Below are 18586 nucleotides of genomic sequence, written 5' to 3' on the forward strand. Positions count from 1 at the left end.
CAAACCCTAAAGCCGAGCCCTGAACCCTAAAGCTGAGCCCTAAGCCCTAGCCCCGAACCCTTAACCATAATGCCGAGCCCCGGAAACCTGGCCCTAAACCCTAGAGCCGAGCCCTAAACAATATTCCGGAGACCTAAACCCTAAAGCCGAGCCCTAAACCCTAAAGCTGAGCCCTAAGCCCTAGCCCCGAACCCTAAACCATAATGCCGAGCCCCGGAAACCTGGCCCTAAACCCTAGAGCCGAGCCCTAAACAATATTCCGGAGCCCTAAACCCTAAAGACGAGCCCTGAACCCTAAAGCTGAGCCCTAAGCCCTAGCCCCGAGCCCTAAACCCTAATGCCGAGCCCCGGAAACCTGGCCCTAAACCCTAGAGCCGAGCCCTAAACAATATTCCGGAGCCCTAAACCCTAAAGCCGAGCCCTGAACCCTAAAGCTGAGCCCTAAGCCCTAGCCCCGAACCCTTAACCATAATGCCGAGCCCCGGAAACCTGGCCCTAAACCCTAGAGCCGAGCCCTAAACAATATTCCGGAGACCTAAACCCTAAAGCCGAGCCCTAAACCCTAAAGCTGAGCCCTAAGCCCTAGCCCCGAACCCTAAACCATAATGCCGAGCCCCGGAAACCTGGCCCTAAACCCTAGAGCCGAGCCCTAAACAATATTCCGGAGCCCTAAACCCTAAAGACGAGCCCTGAACCCTAAAGCTGAGCCCTAAGCCCTAGCCCCGAGCCCTAAACCCTAATGCTGAGCACCGGAAACCTGGCCCTAAACCCTAGAACCAAGCCCTAAACCCTATTCCGGAGCCCCAAACCCTAAAGCCGAGCCCTGAACCCTAAAGCTGAGCCCTAAGCCCTAGCCCCGAGCCCTAAACCCTAATGCTGAGCACCGGAAACCTGGCCCTAAACCCTAGAACCAAGCCCTAAACCCTATTCCGGAGCCCCAAACCCTAAAGCCGAGCCCTGAACCCTAAAGCTGAGCCCTAAGCCCTAGCCCCGAACCCTAAACCATAATGCCGAGCCCCGGAAACCTGGCCCTAAACCCTAGAGCCGAGCCCTAAACAATATTCCGGAGCCCTAAACCCTAAAGACGAGCCCTGAACCCTAAAGCTGAGCCCTAAGCCCTAGCCCCGAACCCTTAACCATAATGCCGAGCCCCGGAAACCTGGCCCTAAACCCTAGAGCCGAGCCCTAAACAATATTCCGGAGACCTAAACCCTAAAGCCGAGCCCTAAACCCTAAAGCTGAGCCCTAAGCCCTAGCCCCGAACCCTAAACCATAATGCCGAGCCCCGGAAACCTGGCCCTAAACCCTAGAGCCGAGCCCTAAACAATATTCCGGAGCCCTAAACCCTAAAGACGAGCCCTGAACCCTAAAGCTGAGCCCTAAGCCCTAGCCCCGAGCCCTAAACCCTAATGCTGAGCACCGGAAACCTGGCCCTAAACCCTAGAACCAAGCCCTAAACCCTATTCCGGAGCCCCAAACCCTAAAGCCGAGCCCTGAACCCTAAAGCTGAGCCCTAAGCCCTAGCCCCGAACCCTAAACCATAATGCCGAGCCCCGGAAACCTGGCCCTAAACCCTAGAGCCGAGCCCTAAACAATATTCCGGAGCCCTAAACCCTAAAGACGAGCCCTGAACCCTAAAGCTGAGCCCTAAGCCCTAGCCCCGAGCCCTAAACCCTAATGCCGAGCCCCGGAAACCTGGCCCTAAACCCTCGAACCGAGCCCTAAACAATATTCCGGAGCCCTAAACCCTAAAGACGAGCCCTGAACCCTAAAGCTGAGCCCTAAGCCCTAGCCCCGAACCCTTAACCATAATGCCGAGCCCCGGAAACCTGGCCCTAAACCCTAGAGCCGAGCCCTAAACAATATTCCGGAGACCTAAACCCTAAAGCCGAGCCCTGAACCCTAAAGCTGAGCCCTAAGCCCTAGCCCCGAACCCTTAACCATAATGCCGAGCACCGGAAACCTGGCCCTAAACCCTAGAACCAAGCCCTAAACCCTATTCCGGAGCCCCAAACCCTAAAGCCGAGCCCTGAACCCTAAAGCTGAGCCCTAAGCCCTAGCCCCGAGCCCTAAACCCTAATGCTGAGCACCGGAAACCTGGCCCTAAACCCTAGAACCAAGCCCTAAACCCTATTCCGGAGCCCCAAACCCTAAAGCCGAGCCCTGAACCCTAAAGCTGAGCCCTAAGCCCTAGCCCCGAACCCTAAACCATAATGCCGAGCCCCGGAAACCTGGCCCTAAACCCTAGAGCCGAGCCCTAAACAATATTCCGGAGCCCTAAACCCTAAAGACGAGCCCTGAACCCTAAAGCTGAGCCCTAAGCCCTAGCCCCGAGCCCTAAACCCTAATGCCGAGCCCCGGAAACCTGGCCCTAAACCCTCGAACCGAGCCCTAAACAATATTCCGGAGCCCTAAACCCTAAAGACGAGCCCTGAACCCTAAAGCTGAGCCCTAAGCCCTAGCCCCGAACCCTTAACCATAATGCCGAGCCCCGGAAACCTGGCCCTAAACCCTAGAGCCGAGCCCTAAACAATATTCCGGAGCCCTAAACCCTAAAGACGAGCCCTGAACCCTAAAGCTGAGCCCTAAGCCCTAGCCCCGAGCCCTAAACCCTAATGCTGAGCACCGGAAACCTGGCCCTAAACCCTAGAACCAAGCCCTAAACCCTATTCCGGAGCCCCAAACCCTAAAGCCGAGCCCTGAACCCTAAAGCTGAGCCCTAAGCCCTAGCCCCGAACCCTAAACCATAATGCCGAGCCCCGGAAACCTGGCCCTAAACCCTAGAGCCGAGCCCTAAACAATATTCCGGAGCCCTAAACCCTAAAGACGAGCCCTGAACCCTAAAGCTGAGCCCTAAGCCCTAGCCCCGAGCCCTAAACCCTAATGCCGAGCCCCGGAAACCTGGCCCTAAACCCTCGAACCGAGCCCTAAACAATATTCCGGAGCCCTAAACCCTAAAGACGAGCCCTGAACCCTAAAGCTGAGCCCTAAGCCCTAGCCCCGAACCCTTAACCATAATGCCGAGCCCCGGAAACCTGGCCCTAAACCCTAGAGCCGAGCCCTAAACAATATTCCGGAGACCTAAACCCTAAAGCCGAGCCCTGAACCCTAAAGCTGAGCCCTAAGCCCTAGCCCCGAACCCTTAACCATAATGCCGAGCACCGGAAACCTGGCCCTAAACCCTAGAACCAAGCCCTAAACCCTATTCCGGAGCCCCAAACCCTAAAGCCGAGCCCTGAACCCTAAAGCTGAGCCCTAAGCCCTAGCCCCGAGCCCTAAACCCTAATGCTGAGCACCGGAAACCTGGCCCTAAACCCTAGAACCAAGCCCTAAACCCTATTCCGGAGCCCCAAACCCTAAAGCCGAGCCCTGAACCCTAAAGCTGAGCCCTAAGCCCTAGCCCCGAACCCTAAACCATAATGCCGAGCCCCGGAAACCTGGCCCTAAACCCTAGAGCCGAGCCCTAAACAATATTCCGGAGACCTAAACCCTAAAGCCGAGCCCTAAACCCTAAAGCTGAGCCCTAAGCCCTAGCCCCGAACCCTAAACCATAATGCCGAGCCCCGGAAACCTGGCCCTAAACCCTAGAACCGAGCACTAAACAATATTCCGGAGACCTAAACCCTAAAGCCGAGCCCTGAACCCTAAAGCTGAGCCCTAAGCCCTAGCCCCGAACCCTAAACCATAATGCCGAGCCCCGGAAACCTGGCCCTAAACCCTAGAACCGAGCACTAAACAATATTCCGGAGCCCCAAACCCTAAAGCCGAGCCCTGAACCCTAAAGCTGAGCCCTAAGCCCTAGCCCCGAACCCTTAACCATAATGCCGAGCCCCGGAAACCTGGCCCTAAACCCTAGAGCCGAGCCCTAAACAATATTCCGGAGACCTAAACCCTAAAGCCGAGCCCTAAACCCTAAAGCTGAGCCCTAAGCCCTAGCCCCGAACCCTAAACCATAATGCCGAGCCCCGGAAACCTGGCCCTAAACCCTAGAGCCGAGCCCTAAACAATATTCCGGAGCCCTAAACCCTAAAGACGAGCCCTGAACCCTAAAGCTGAGCCCTAAGCCCTAGCCCCGAGCCCTAAACCCTAATGCTGAGCACCGGAAACCTGGCCCTAAACCCTAGAACCAAGCCCTAAACCCTATTCCGGAGCCCCAAACCCTAAAGCCGAGCCCTGAACCCTAAAGCTGAGCCCTAAGCCCTAGCCCCGAACCCTAAACCATAATGCCGAGCCCCGGAAACCTGGCCCTAAACCCTAGAGCCGAGCCCTAAACAATATTCCGGAGCCCTAAACCCTAAAGACGAGCCCTGAACCCTAAAGCTGAGCCCTAAGCCCTAGCCCCGAGCCCTAAACCCTAATGCCGAGCCCCGGAAACCTGGCCCTAAACCCTCGAACCGAGCCCTAAACAATATTCCGGAGCCCTAAACCCTAAAGACGAGCCCTGAACCCTAAAGCTGAGCCCTAAGCCCTAGCCCCGAACCCTTAACCATAATGCCGAGCCCCGGAAACCTGGCCCTAAACCCTAGAGCCGAGCCCTAAACAATATTCCGGAGACCTAAACCCTAAAGCCGAGCCCTAAACCCTAAAGCTGAGCCCTAAGCCCTAGCCCCGAACCCTAAACCATAATGCCGAGCCCCGGAAACCTGGCCCTAAACCCTAGAACCGAGCCCTAAACAATATTCCGGAGACCTAAACCCTAAAGCCGAGCCCTAAACCCTAAAGCTGAGCCCTAAGCCCTAGCCCCGAACCCTAAACCATAATGCCGAGCCCCGGAAACCTGGCCCTAAACCCTAGAGCCGAGCCCTAAACAATATTCCGGAGCCCTAAACCCTAAAGACGAGCCCTGAACCCTAAAGCTGAGCCCTAAGCCCTAGCCCCGAGCCCTAAACCCTAATGCTGAGCACCGGAAACCTGGCCCTAAACCCTAGAACCAAGCCCTAAACCCTATTCCGGAGCCCCAAACCCTAAAGCCGAGCCCTGAACCCTAAAGCTGAGCCCTAAGCCCTAGCCCCGAACCCTAAACCATAATGCCGAGCCCCGGAAACCTGGCCCTAAACCCTAGAGCCGAGCCCTAAACAATATTCCGGAGCCCTAAACCCTAAAGACGAGCCCTGAACCCTAAAGCTGAGCCCTAAGCCCTAGCCCCGAACCCTTAACCATAATGCCGAGCCCCGGAAACCTGGCCCTAAACCCTAGAGCCGAGCCCTAAACAATATTCCGGAGACCTAAACCCTAAAGCCGAGCCCTAAACCCTAAAGCTGAGCCCTAAGCCCTAGCCCCGAACCCTAAACCATAATGCCGAGCCCCGGAAACCTGGCCCTAAACCCTAGAGCCGAGCCCTAAACAATATTCCGGAGCCCTAAACCCTAAAGACGAGCCCTGAACCCTAAAGCTGAGCCCTAAGCCCTAGCCCCGAGCCCTAAACCCTAATGCTGAGCACCGGAAACCTGGCCCTAAACCCTAGAACCAAGCCCTAAACCCTATTCCGGAGCCCCAAACCCTAAAGCCGAGCCCTGAACCCTAAAGCTGAGCCCTAAGCCCTAGCCCCGAACCCTAAACCATAATGCCGAGCCCCGGAAACCTGGCCCTAAACCCTAGAGCCGAGCCCTAAACAATATTCCGGAGCCCTAAACCCTAAAGACGAGCCCTGAACCCTAAAGCTGAGCCCTAAGCCCTAGCCCCGAGCCCTAAACCCTAATGCCGAGCCCCGGAAACCTGGCCCTAAACCCTCGAACCGAGCCCTAAACAATATTCCGGAGCCCTAAACCCTAAAGACGAGCCCTGAACCCTAAAGCTGAGCCCTAAGCCCTAGCCCCGAACCCTTAACCATAATGCCGAGCCCCGGAAACCTGGCCCTAAACCCTAGAGCCGAGCCCTAAACAATATTCCGGAGACCTAAACCCTAAAGCCGAGCCCTGAACCCTAAAGCTGAGCCCTAAGCCCTAGCCCCGAACCCTTAACCATAATGCCGAGCACCGGAAACCTGGCCCTAAACCCTAGAACCAAGCCCTAAACCCTATTCCGGAGCCCCAAACCCTAAAGCCGAGCCCTGAACCCTAAAGCTGAGCCCTAAGCCCTAGCCCCGAGCCCTAAACCCTAATGCTGAGCACCGGAAACCTGGCCCTAAACCCTAGAACCAAGCCCTAAACCCTATTCCGGAGCCCCAAACCCTAAAGCCGAGCCCTGAACCCTAAAGCTGAGCCCTAAGCCCTAGCCCCGAACCCTAAACCATAATGCCGAGCCCCGGAAACCTGGCCCTAAACCCTAGAGCCGAGCCCTAAACAATATTCCGGAGCCCTAAACCCTAAAGACGAGCCCTGAACCCTAAAGCTGAGCCCTAAGCCCTAGCCCCGAGCCCTAAACCCTAATGCCGAGCCCCGGAAACCTGGCCCTAAACCCTCGAACCGAGCCCTAAACAATATTCCGGAGCCCTAAACCCTAAAGACGAGCCCTGAACCCTAAAGCTGAGCCCTAAGCCCTAGCCCCGAACCCTTAACCATAATGCCGAGCCCCGGAAACCTGGCCCTAAACCCTAGAGCCGAGCCCTAAACAATATTCCGGAGCCCTAAACCCTAAAGACGAGCCCTGAACCCTAAAGCTGAGCCCTAAGCCCTAGCCCCGAGCCCTAAACCCTAATGCTGAGCACCGGAAACCTGGCCCTAAACCCTAGAACCAAGCCCTAAACCCTATTCCGGAGCCCCAAACCCTAAAGCCGAGCCCTGAACCCTAAAGCTGAGCCCTAAGCCCTAGCCCCGAACCCTAAACCATAATGCCGAGCCCCGGAAACCTGGCCCTAAACCCTAGAGCCGAGCCCTAAACAATATTCCGGAGCCCTAAACCCTAAAGACGAGCCCTGAACCCTAAAGCTGAGCCCTAAGCCCTAGCCCCGAGCCCTAAACCCTAATGCCGAGCCCCGGAAACCTGGCCCTAAACCCTCGAACCGAGCCCTAAACAATATTCCGGAGCCCTAAACCCTAAAGACGAGCCCTGAACCCTAAAGCTGAGCCCTAAGCCCTAGCCCCGAACCCTTAACCATAATGCCGAGCCCCGGAAACCTGGCCCTAAACCCTAGAGCCGAGCCCTAAACAATATTCCGGAGACCTAAACCCTAAAGCCGAGCCCTGAACCCTAAAGCTGAGCCCTAAGCCCTAGCCCCGAACCCTTAACCATAATGCCGAGCACCGGAAACCTGGCCCTAAACCCTAGAACCAAGCCCTAAACCCTATTCCGGAGCCCCAAACCCTAAAGCCGAGCCCTGAACCCTAAAGCTGAGCCCTAAGCCCTAGCCCCGAGCCCTAAACCCTAATGCTGAGCACCGGAAACCTGGCCCTAAACCCTAGAACCAAGCCCTAAACCCTATTCCGGAGCCCCAAACCCTAAAGCCGAGCCCTGAACCCTAAAGCTGAGCCCTAAGCCCTAGCCCCGAACCCTAAACCATAATGCCGAGCCCCGGAAACCTGGCCCTAAACCCTAGAGCCGAGCCCTAAACAATATTCCGGAGACCTAAACCCTAAAGCCGAGCCCTAAACCCTAAAGCTGAGCCCTAAGCCCTAGCCCCGAACCCTAAACCATAATGCCGAGCCCCGGAAACCTGGCCCTAAACCCTAGAACCGAGCACTAAACAATATTCCGGAGACCTAAACCCTAAAGCCGAGCCCTGAACCCTAAAGCTGAGCCCTAAGCCCTAGCCCCGAACCCTAAACCATAATGCCGAGCCCCGGAAACCTGGCCCTAAACCCTAGAACCGAGCACTAAACAATATTCCGGAGCCCCAAACCCTAAAGCCGAGCCCTGAACCCTAAAGCTGAGCCCTAAGCCCTAGCCCCGAACCCTTAACCATAATGCCGAGCCCCGGAAACCTGGCCCTAAACCCTAGAGCCGAGCCCTAAACAATATTCCGGAGACCTAAACCCTAAAGCCGAGCCCTAAACCCTAAAGCTGAGCCCTAAGCCCTAGCCCCGAACCCTAAACCATAATGCCGAGCCCCGGAAACCTGGCCCTAAACCCTAGAGCCGAGCCCTAAACAATATTCCGGAGCCCTAAACCCTAAAGACGAGCCCTGAACCCTAAAGCTGAGCCCTAAGCCCTAGCCCCGAGCCCTAAACCCTAATGCTGAGCACCGGAAACCTGGCCCTAAACCCTAGAACCAAGCCCTAAACCCTATTCCGGAGCCCCAAACCCTAAAGCCGAGCCCTGAACCCTAAAGCTGAGCCCTAAGCCCTAGCCCCGAACCCTAAACCATAATGCCGAGCCCCGGAAACCTGGCCCTAAACCCTAGAGCCGAGCCCTAAACAATATTCCGGAGCCCTAAACCCTAAAGACGAGCCCTGAACCCTAAAGCTGAGCCCTAAGCCCTAGCCCCGAGCCCTAAACCCTAATGCCGAGCCCCGGAAACCTGGCCCTAAACCCTAGAACCGAGCACTAAACAATATTCCGGAGCCCCAAACCCTAAAGCCGAGCCCTGAACCCTAAAGCTGAGCCCTCAGCCCTAGCCCCGAACCCTAAACCATAATGCCGAGCCCCGGAAACCTGGCCCTAAACCCTAGAGCCGAGCCCTAAACAATATTCCGGAGCCCTAAACCCTAAAGACGAGCCCTGAACCCTAAAGCTGAGCCCTAAGCCCTAGCCCCGAGCCCTAAACCCTAATGCTGAGCACCGGAAACCTGGCCCTAAACCCTAGAACCAAGCCCTAAACCCTATTCCGGAGCCCCAAACCCTAAAGCCGAGCCCTGAACCCTAAAGCTGAGCCCTAAGCCCTAGCCCCGAACCCTAAACCATAATGCCGAGCCCCGGAAACCTGGCCCTAAACCCTAGAGCCGAGCCCTAAACAATATTCCGGAGCCCTAAACCCTAAAGACGAGCCCTGAACCCTAAAGCTGAGCCCTAAGCCCTAGCCCCGAGCCCTAAACCCTAATGCCGAGCCCCGGAAACCTGGCCCTAAACCCTCGAACCGAGCCCTAAACAATATTCCGGAGCCCTAAACCCTAAAGACGAGCCCTGAACCCTAAAGCTGAGCCCTAAGCCCTAGCCCCGAACCCTTAACCATAATGCCGAGCCCCGGAAACCTGGCCCTAAACCCTAGAGCCGAGCCCTAAACAATATTCCGGAGACCTAAACCCTAAAGCCGAGCCCTAAACCCTAAAGCTGAGCCCTAAGCCCTAGCCCCGAACCCTAAACCATAATGCCGAGCCCCGGAAACCTGGCCCTAAACCCTAGAGCCGAGCCCTAAACAATATTCCGGAGCCCTAAACCCTAAAGACGAGCCCTGAACCCTAAAGCTGAGCCCTAAGCCCTAGCCCCGAGCCCTAAACCCTAATGCTGAGCACCGGAAACCTGGCCCTAAACCCTAGAACCAAGCCCTAAACCCTATTCCGGAGCCCCAAACCCTAAAGCCGAGCCCTGAACCCTAAAGCTGAGCCCTAAGCCCTAGCCCCGAGCCCTAAACCCTAATGCCGAGCACCGGAAACCTGGCCCTAAACCCTAGAACCAAGCCCTAAACCCTATTCCGGAGCCCCAAACCCTAAAGCCGAGCCCTGAACCCTAAAGCTGAGCCCTAAGCCCTAGCCCCGAGCCCTAAACCCTAATGCCGAGCCCCGGAAACCTGGCCCTAAACCCTCGAACCGAGCCCTAAACAATATTCCGGAGCCCTAAACCCTAAAGACGAGCCCTGAACCCTAAAGCTGAGCCCTAAGCCCTAGCCCCGAGCCCTAAACCCTAATGCTGAGCACCGGAAACCTGGCCCTAAACCCTAGAACCAAGCCCTAAACCCTATTCCGGAGCCCCAAACCCTAAAGCCGAGCCCTGAACCCTAAAGCTGAGCCCTAAGCCCTAGCCCCGAACCCTAAACCATAATGCCGAGCCCCGGAAACCTGGCCCTAAACCCTAGAGCCGAGCCCTAAACAATATTCCGGAGCCCTAAACCCTAAAGACGAGCCCTGAACCCTAAAGCTGAGCCCTAAGCCCTAGCCCCGAGCCCTAAACCCTAATGCTGAGCACCGGAAACCTGGCCCTAAACCCTAGAACCAAGCCCTAAACCCTATTCCGGAGCCCCAAACCCTAAAGCCGAGCCCTGAACCCTAAAGCTGAGCCCTAAGCCCTAGCCCCGAACCCTAAACCATAATGCCGAGCCCCGGAAACCTGGCCCTAAACCCTAGAGCCGAGCCCTAAACAATATTCCGGAGCCCTAAACCCTAAAGACGAGCCCTGAACCCTAAAGCTGAGCCCTAAGCCCTAGCCCCGAGCCCTAAACCCTAATGCCGAGCCCCGGAAACCTGGCCCTAAACCCTCGAACCGAGCCCTAAACAATATTCCGGAGCCCTAAACCCTAAAGACGAGCCCTGAACCCTAAAGCTGAGCCCTAAGCCCTAGCCCCGAACCCTTAACCATAATGCCGAGCCCCGGAAACCTGGCCCTAAACCCTAGAGCCGAGCCCTAAACAATATTCCGGAGACCTAAACCCTAAAGCCGAGCCCTGAACCCTAAAGCTGAGCCCTAAGCCCTAGCCCCGAACCCTTAACCATAATGCCGAGCACCGGAAACCTGGCCCTAAACCCTAGAACCAAGCCCTAAACCCTATTCCGGAGCCCCAAACCCTAAAGCCGAGCCCTGAACCCTAAAGCTGAGCCCTAAGCCCTAGCCCCGAGCCCTAAACCCTAATGCTGAGCACCGGAAACCTGGCCCTAAACCCTAGAACCAAGCCCTAAACCCTATTCCGGAGCCCCAAACCCTAAAGCCGAGCCCTGAACCCTAAAGCTGAGCCCTAAGCCCTAGCCCCGAACCCTAAACCATAATGCCGAGCCCCGGAAACCTGGCCCTAAACCCTAGAGCCGAGCCCTAAACAATATTCCGGAGACCTAAACCCTAAAGCCGAGCCCTAAACCCTAAAGCTGAGCCCTAAGCCCTAGCCCCGAGCCCTAAACCATAATGCCGAGCCCCGGAAACCTGGCCCTAAACCCTAGAGCCGAGCCCTAAACAATATTCCGGAGCCCTAAACCCTAAAGCCGAGCCCTAAACCCTAAAGCTGAGCCCTAAGCCCTAGCCCCGAACCCTAAACCATAATGCCGAGCCCCGGAAACCTGGCCCTAAACCCTCGAACCGAGCCCTAAACAATATTCCGGAGACCTAAACCCTAAAGCCGAGCCCTGAACCCTAAAGCTGAGCCCTAAGCCCTAGCCCCGAACCCTTAACCATAATGCCGAGCCCCGGAAACCTGGCCCTAAACCCTAGAGCCGAGCCCTAAACAATATTCCGGAGACCTAAACCCTAAAGCCGAGCCCTAAACCCTAAAGCTGAGCCCTAAGCCCTAGCCCCGAGCCCTAAACCATAATGCCGAGCCCCGGAAACCTGGCCCTAAACCCTAGAGCCGAGCCCTAAACAATATTCCGGAGCCCTAAACCCTAAAGACGAGCCCTGAACCCTAAAGCTGAGCCCTAAGCCCTAGCCCCGAACCCTTAACCATAATGCCGAGCCCCGGAAACCTGGCCCTAAACCCTAGAGCCGAGCCCTAAACAATATTCCGGAGACCTAAACCCTAAAGCCGAGCCCTAAACCCTAAAGCTGAGCCCTAAGCCCTAGCCCCGAACCCTAAACCATAATGCCGAGCCCCGGAAACCTGGCCCTAAACCCTAGAGCCGAGCCCTAAACAATATTCCGGAGCCCTAAACCCTAAAGACGAGCCCTGAACCCTAAAGCTGAGCCCTAAGCCCTAGCCCCGAGCCCTAAACCCTAATGCTGAGCACCGGAAACCTGGCCCTAAACCCTAGAACCAAGCCCTAAACCCTATTCCGGAGCCCCAAACCCTAAAGCCGAGCCCTGAACCCTAAAGCTGAGCCCTAAGCCCTAGCCCCGAACCCTAAACCATAATGCCGAGCCCCGGAAACCTGGCCCTAAACCCTAGAGCCGAGCCCTAAACAATATTCCGGAGCCCTAAACCCTAAAGACGAGCCCTGAACCCTAAAGCTGAGCCCTAAGCCCTAGCCCCGAGCCCTAAACCCTAATGCCGAGCCCCGGAAACCTGGCCCTAAACCCTCGAACCGAGCCCTAAACAATATTCCGGAGCCCTAAACCCTAAAGACGAGCCCTGAACCCTAAAGCTGAGCCCTAAGCCCTAGCCCCGAACCCTTAACCATAATGCCGAGCCCCGGAAACCTGGCCCTAAACCCTAGAGCCGAGCCCTAAACAATATTCCGGAGACCTAAACCCTAAAGCCGAGCCCTGAACCCTAAAGCTGAGCCCTAAGCCCTAGCCCCGAACCCTTAACCATAATGCCGAGCACCGGAAACCTGGCCCTAAACCCTAGAACCAAGCCCTAAACCCTATTCCGGAGCCCCAAACCCTAAAGCCGAGCCCTGAACCCTAAAGCTGAGCCCTAAGCCCTAGCCCCGAGCCCTAAACCCTAATGCTGAGCACCGGAAACCTGGCCCTAAACCCTAGAACCAAGCCCTAAACCCTATTCCGGAGCCCCAAACCCTAAAGCCGAGCCCTGAACCCTAAAGCTGAGCCCTAAGCCCTAGCCCCGAACCCTAAACCATAATGCCGAGCCCCGGAAACCTGGCCCTAAACCCTAGAACCGAGCCCTAAACAATATTCCGGAGCCCTAAACCCTAAAGCCGAGCCCTGAACCCTAAAGCTGAGCCCTAAGCCCTAGCCCCGAGCCCTAAACCCTAATGCCGAGCCCCGGAAACCTGGCCCTAAACCCTCGAACCGAGCCCTAAACAATATTCCGGAGCCCTAAACCCTAAAGACGAGCCCTGAACCCTAAAGCTGAGCCCTAAGCCCTAGCCCCGAGCCCTAAACCCTAATGCCGAGCACCGGAAACCTGGCCCTAAACCCTAGAACCAAGCCCTAAACCCTATTCCGGAGCCCCAAACCCTAAAGCCGAGCCCTGAACCCTAAAGCTGAGCCCTAAGCCCTAGCCCCGAGCCCTAAACCCTAATGCCGAGCCCCGGAAACCTGGCCCTAAACCCTCGAACCGAGCCCTAAACAATATTCCGGAGCCCTAAACCCTAAAGACGAGCCCTGAACCCTAAAGCTGAGCCCTAAGCCCTAGCCCCGAACCCTTAACCATAATGCCGAGCCCCGGAAACCTGGCCCTAAACCCTAGAGCCGAGCCCTAAACAATATTCCGGAGACCTAAACCCTAAAGCCGAGCCCTAAACCCTAAAGCTGAGCCCTAAGCCCTAGCCCCGAACCCTAAACCATAATGCCGAGCCCCGGAAACCTGGCCCTAAACCCTAGAGCCGAGCCCTAAACAATATTCCGGAGACCTAAACCCTAAAGCCGAGCCCTAAACCCTAAAGCTGAGCCCTAAGCCCTAGCCCCGAGCCCTAAACCATAATGCCGAGCCCCGGAAACCTGGCCCTAAACCCTAGAGCCGAGCCCTAAACAATATTCCGGAGCCCTAAACCCTAAAGCCGAGCCCTAAACCCTAAAGCTGAGCCCTAAGCCCTAGCCCCGAACCCTAAACCATAATGCCGAGCCCCGGAAACCTGGCCCTAAACCCTCGAACCGAGCCCTAAACAATATTCCGGAGACCTAAACCCTAAAGCCGAGCCCTGAACCCTAAAGCTGAGCCCTAAGCCCTAGCCCCGAACCCTTAACCATAATGCCGAGCCCCGGAAACCTGGCCCTAAACCCTAGAGCCGAGCCCTAAACAATATTCCGGAGACCTAAACCCTAAAGCCGAGCCCTAAACCCTAAAGCTGAGCCCTAAGCCCTAGCCCCGAGCCCTAAACCATAATGCCGAGCCCCGGAAACCTGGCCCTAAACCCTAGAGCCGAGCCCTAAACAATATTCCGGAGCCCTAAACCCTAAAGACGAGCCCTGAACCCTAAAGCTGAGCCCTAAGCCCTAGCCCCGAACCCTTAACCATAATGCCGAGCCCCGGAAACCTGGCCCTAAACCCTAGAGCCGAGCCCTAAACAATATTCCGGAGACCTAAACCCTAAAGCCGAGCCCTAAACCCTAAAGCTGAGCCCTAAGCCCTAGCCCCGAACCCTAAACCATAATGCCGAGCCCCGGAAACCTGGCCCTAAACCCTAGAGCCGAGCCCTAAACAATATTCCGGAGCCCTAAACCCTAAAGACGAGCCCTGAACCCTAAAGCTGAGCCCTAAGCCCTAGCCCCGAGCCCTAAACCCTAATGCTGAGCACCGGAAACCTGGCCCTAAACCCTAGAACCAAGCCCTAAACCCTATTCCGGAGCCCCAAACCCTAAAGCCGAGCCCTGAACCCTAAAGCTGAGCCCTAAGCCCTAGCCCCGAACCCTAAACCATAATGCCGAGCCCCGGAAACCTGGCCCTAAACCCTAGAGCCGAGCCCTAAACAATATTCCGGAGCCCTAAACCCTAAAGACGAGCCCTGAACCCTAAAGCTGAGCCCTAAGCCCTAGCCCCGAGCCCTAAACCCTAATGCCGAGCCCCGGAAACCTGGCCCTAAACCCTCGAACCGAGCCCTAAACAATATTCCGGAGCCCTAAACCCTAAAGACGAGCCCTGAACCCTAAAGCTGAGCCCTAAGCCCTAGCCCCGAACCCTTAACCATAATGCCGAGCCCCGGAAACCTGGCCCTAAACCCTAGAGCCGAGCCCTAAACAATATTCCGGAGACCTAAACCCTAAAGCCGAGCCCTGAACCCTAAAGCTGAGCCCTAAGCCCTAGCCCCGAACCCTTAACCATAATGCCGAGCACCGGAAACCTGGCCCTAAACCCTAGAACCAAGCCCTAAACCCTATTCCGGAGCCCCAAACCCTAAAGCCGAGCCCTGAACCCTAAAGCTGAGCCCTAAGCCCTAGCCCCGAGCCCTAAACCCTAATGCTGAGCACCGGAAACCTGGCCCTAAACCCTAGAACCAAGCCCTAAACCCTATTCCGGAGCCCCAAACCCTAAAGCCGAGCCCTGAACCCTAAAGCTGAGCCCTAAGCCCTAGCCCCGAACCCTAAACCATAATGCCGAGCCCCGGAAACCTGGCCCTAAACCCTAGAACCGAGCCCTAAACAATATTCCGGAGCCCTAAACCCTAAAGCCGAGCCCTGAACCCTAAAGCTGAGCCCTAAGCCCTAGCCCCGAGCCCTAAACCCTAATGCCGAGCCCCGGAAACCTGGCCCTAAACCCTCGAACCGAGCCCTAAACAATATTCCGGAGCCCTAAACCCTAAAGACGAGCCCTGAACCCTAAAGCTGAGCCCTAAGCCCTAGCCCCGAGCCCTAAACCCTAATGCTGAGCACCGGAAACCTGGCCCTAAACCCTAGAACCAAGCCCTAAACCCTATTCCGGAGCCCCAAACCCTAAAGCCGAGCCCTGAACCCTAAAGCTGAGCCCTAAGCCCTAGCCCCGAGCCCTAAACCCTAATGCCGAGCCCCGGAAACCTGGCCCTAAACCCTCGAACCGAGCCCTAAACAATATTCCGGAGCCCTAAACCCTAAAGACGAGCCCTGAACCCTAAAGCTGAGCCCTAAGCCCTAGCCCCGAACCCTAAACCATAATGCCGAGCCCCGGAAACCTGGCCCTAAACCCTAGAACCGAGCACTAAACAATATTCCGGAGACCTAAACCCTAAAGCCGAGCCCTGAACCCTAAAGCTGAGCCCTAAGCCCTAGCCCCGAACCCTAAACCATAATGCCGAGCCCCGGAAACCTGGCCCTAAACCCTAGAACCGAGCACTAAACAATATTCCGGAGCCCCAAACCCTAAAGCCGAGCCCTGAACCCTAAAGCTGAGCCCTAAGCCCTAGCCCCGAACCCTTAACCATAATGCCGAGCCCCGGAAACCTGGCCCTAAACCCTAGAGCCGAGCCCTAAACAATATTCCGGAGACCTAAACCCTAAAGCCGAGCCCTAAACCCTAAAGCTGAGCCCTAAGCCCTAGCCCCGAGCCCTAAACCCTAATGCTGAGCACCGGAAACCTGGCCCTAAACCCTAGAACCAAGCCCTAAACCCTATTCCGGAGCCCCAAACCCTAAAGCCGAGCCCTGAACCCTAAAGCTGAGCCCTAAGCCCTAGCCCCGAGCCCTAAACCCTAATGCTGAGCACCGGAAACCTGGCCCTAAACCCTAGAACCAAGCCCTAAACCCTATTCCGGAGCCCCAAACCCTAAAGCCGAGCCCTGAACCCTAAAGCTGAGCCCTAAGCCCTAGCCCCGAGCCCTAAACCCTAATGCCGAGCCCCGGAAACCTGGCCCTAAACCCTCGAACCGAGCCCTAAACAATATTCCGGAGCCCTAAACCCTAAAGACGAGCCCTGAACCCTAAAGCTGAGCCCTAAGCCCTAGCCCCGAGCCCTAAACCCTAATGCTGAGCACCGGAAACCTGGCCCTAAACCCTAGAACCAAGCCCTAAACCCTATTCCGGAGCCCCAAACCCTAAAGCCGAGCCCTGAACCCTAAAGCTGAGCCCTAAGCCCTAGCCCCGAGCCCTAAACCCTAATGCTGAGCACCGGAAACCTGGCCCTAAACCCTAGAACCAAGCCCTAAACCCTATTCCGGAGCCCCAAACCCTAAAGCCGAGCCCTGAACCCTAAAGCTGAGCCCTAAGCCCTAGCCCCGAACCCTAAACCATAATGCCGAGCCCCGGAAACCTGGCCCTAAACCCTAGAACCGAGCCCTAAACAATATTCCGGAGCCCTAAACCCTAAAGACGAGCCCTGAACCCTAAAGCTGAGCCCTAAGCCCTAGCCCCGAGCCCTAAACCCTAATGCTGAGCACCGGAAACCTGGCCCTAAACCCTAGAACCAAGCCCTAAACCCTATTCCGGAGCCCCAAACCCTAAAGCCGAGCCCTGAACCCTAAAGCTGAGCCCTAAGCCCTAGCCCCGAACCCTAAACCATAATGCCGAGCCCCGGAAACCTGGCCCTAAACCCTAGAACCGAGCACTAAACAATATTCCGGAGACCTAAACCCTAAAGCCGAGCCCTAAACCCTAAAGCTGAGCCCTAAGCCTAAGCCCCGAGCCCTAAACCCTAATGCCGAGCCCCGGAAACCTGGCCCTAAACCCTAGAACCAAGCCCTAAACCCTATTCTGGAGCCCCAAACCCTAAAGCCGAGCCCTGAACCCTAAAGCTGAGCCCTAAGCCCTAGCCCCGAACCCTAAACCATAATGCCGAGCCCCGGAAACCTGGCCCTAAACCCTAGAACCGAGCACTAAACAATATTCCGGAGCCCCAAACCCTAAAGCCGAGCCCTGAACCCTAAAGCTGAGCCCTAAGCCCTAGCCCCGAACCCTTAACCATAATGCCGAGCCCCGGAAACCTGGCCCTAAACCCTAGAGCCGAGCCCTAAACAATATTCCGGAGCCCTAAACCCTAAAGCCGAGCCCTAAACCCTAAAGCTGAGCCCTAAGCCCTAGCCCCGAACCCTAAACCATAATGCCGAGCCCCGGAAACCTGGCCCTAAACCCTCGAACCGAGCCCTAAACAATATTCCGGAGACCTAAACCCTAAAGCCGAGCCCTGAACCCTAAAGCTGAGCCCTAAGCCCTAGCCCCGAACCCTAAACCATAATGCCGAGCCCCGGAAACCTGGCCCTAAACCCTAGAACCGAGCCCTAAACAATATTCCGGAGCCCTAAACCCTAAAGCCGAGCCCTGAACCCTAAAGCTGAGCCCTAAGCCCTAGCCCCGAGCCCTAAACCCTAATGCCGAGCACCGGAAACCTGGCCCTAAACCCTAGAACCAAGCCCTAAACCCTATTCCGGAGCCCCAAACCCTAAAGCCGAGCCCTGAACCCTAAAGCTGAGCCCTAAGCCCTAGCCCCGAGCCCTAAACCCTAATGCCGAGCCCCGGAAACCTGGCCCTAAACCCTCGAACCGAGCCCTAAACAATATTCCGGAGCCCTAAACCCTAAAGACGAGCCCTGAACCCTAAAGCTGAGCCCTAAGCCCTAGCCCCGAACCCTAAACCATAATGCCGAGCCCCGGAAACCTGGCCCTAAACCCTAGAACCGAGCACTAAACAATATTCCGGAGACCTAAACCCTAAAGCCGAGCCCTGAACCCTAAAGCTGAGCCCTAAGCCCTAGCCCCGAACCCTAAACCATAATGCCGAGCCCCGGAAACCTGGCCCTAAACCCTAGAACCGAGCACTAAACAATATTCCGGAGCCCCAAACCCTAAAGCCGAGCCCTGAACCCTAAAGCTGAGCCCTAAGCCCTAGCCCCGAACCCTTAACCATAATGCCGAGCCCCGGAAACCTGGCCCTAAACCCTAGAGCCGAGCCCTAAACAATATTCCGGAGACCTAAACCCTAAAGCCGAGCCCTAAACCCTAAAGCTGAGCCCTAAGCCCTAGCCCCGAACCCTAAACCATAATGCCGAGCCCCGGAAACCTGGCCCTAAACCCTAGAGCCGAGCCCTAAACAATATTCCGGAGCCCTAAACCCTAAAGCCGAGCCCTGAACCCTAAAGCTGAGCCCTAAGCCCTAGCCCCGAGCCCTAAACCCTAATGCCGAGCCCCGGAAACCTGGCCCTAAACCCTCGAACCGAGCCCTAAACAATATTCCGGAGCCCTAAACCCTAAAGACGAGCCCTGAACCCTAAAGCTGAGCCCTAAGCCCTAGCCCCGAACCCTAAACCATAATGCCGAGCCCCGGAAACCTGGCCC

The sequence above is a fragment of the Triturus cristatus genome, chromosome 9, assembly GCF_964204655.1.
Source record: "Triturus cristatus chromosome 9, aTriCri1.1, whole genome shotgun sequence".
Lineage (NCBI taxonomy): Eukaryota > Metazoa > Chordata > Amphibia > Caudata > Salamandridae > Triturus > Triturus cristatus.